Here is a 1,503-nt window from a genome sequence, read left to right on the forward strand (position 1 = left end):
ATACTAAGGAGAAGAAACCTGATACTAAAGAGAAGAAGCTTGAAGCCAAGAAGGCTGTTGCCAGAGTCAAGGTTAAGAAGGGGAAACCCCACTTCAGCCGAAACCCCATCCTCATCAAAGGAATTGGCAGATATTCCCGGTCGGCTATGTATTCATGAAAGTCCATGTACAAGAGGAAGTATTCAGCCCCTAAATCCAGGATTGAAAAGAAAAAGGAGAAATTTCTTGCTACTATCACAAAATAAGTTGGTGGTGACAAGAATGGTGGTACCTGAGTGGTTAAATTCTGAAAAATGCTTAGATATTATTCTACTGAAAGATGTGCCTCGAAAGCTGTTGAGCCATGGCAAGAAACCCTTCAGTCAGCATGTGAGGCGATTGTGGGACAGCATCACTCCTGGGACCATTCTGATCATCCTCACTGGGTGCCGCAGAGGCAAGAGGGTGGTTTTCTTGGAGCAGCTCAGCTGTGGCTTGCTAGATGTGACTGGACATCTGTCCTTCAATTGAGTTCTTCCTCGTAGAACACACCAGAAATTTGTCATTGCTGCCTTCACCAAAATTGATATCAGTGGTGTGAAATCCCCAGACATCTCACTGATGTTTTCTTCAAGGAGAAGAAGCTGCACAAGCCCAGCGAATGTCTGAAATTGAAATATGGGATTACAGAACAGCACAAGGTTGACCAGAAAGCTGTGGACTCACAAATTTTGCCAAAAATCAAAGCTGTTCCTCAGCTCCAGGGCTACCTTTGCTCTCTGTTTGCTCTCACCAATGGGCTTTATCCTCACAAACTGGTGTTCTGAATTTCTTATAACAACTAGATTACCTGAAACCAGTTTGGCTCAGTGGAGCATCAGCCTTTGGACTGCAAGGTCCCAGGTTTGATTCCGGTCAAGTGCATGTACCTTGGTTGTGGGCACATCCCCAGTGGGAGGTGTGCAGGAGGCAGCTGATGTTTCTCTCTCATTGATGTTTCTAACTCTCTATCCCTCTCAATTCCTCTCTGTAAAAAAAATCAATAAAATATATTATAAAAAAAGAACTATATTAAATAACTGGTAAGTTTTAAAAAATATATATTTTATTGATTTTTTACAGAGAGGAAGGGAGAGAGATAGAGAGCTAGAAATGTTGATGAGAGAAAAACATCAACCAGCCTCCCCCTGCACACCCCCCACTGGGGACGTGCCCACAATCAACCTACATGCCCCTGACCGGAATCGAACCTGGGACCTTTTAGTCCGCAGACCAACACTCTACCATTGAGCCAAACCTGTTTTGGCAATAACTGATAAATTAAAAAAAATCATTATGAACCATTTGCACGTTGATGTAAATTAGGTTATTAGCAGTATAGTGAGCTGTATGGGTGGGCTTCTGGGGGAGAAACAACTCTTATTTTCATGAAATCACTTGATCTGCTTTGGAAAACTGTTTTCATATTATACACTATTGGTAATATTACAATGCAGTACAATTGTTTACATACTTTTTATTCTG

At 42.0% G+C, this 1,503-nt stretch overlaps 1 pseudogene; it reads left to right on the forward strand.

Moving 5' to 3' along the window:
* Positions 1 to 278: 278 nt before the first annotated feature.
* LOC118719818 lies at positions 279 to 828 on the forward strand (annotated as a pseudogene).
* The last annotated feature ends 675 nt before the right edge of the window (positions 829 to 1,503 follow it).

The sequence above is a fragment of the Pipistrellus kuhlii genome, unplaced genomic scaffold (assembly GCF_014108245.1).
Source record: "Pipistrellus kuhlii isolate mPipKuh1 unplaced genomic scaffold, mPipKuh1.p scaffold_m20_p_16, whole genome shotgun sequence".
Lineage (NCBI taxonomy): Eukaryota > Metazoa > Chordata > Mammalia > Chiroptera > Vespertilionidae > Pipistrellus > Pipistrellus kuhlii.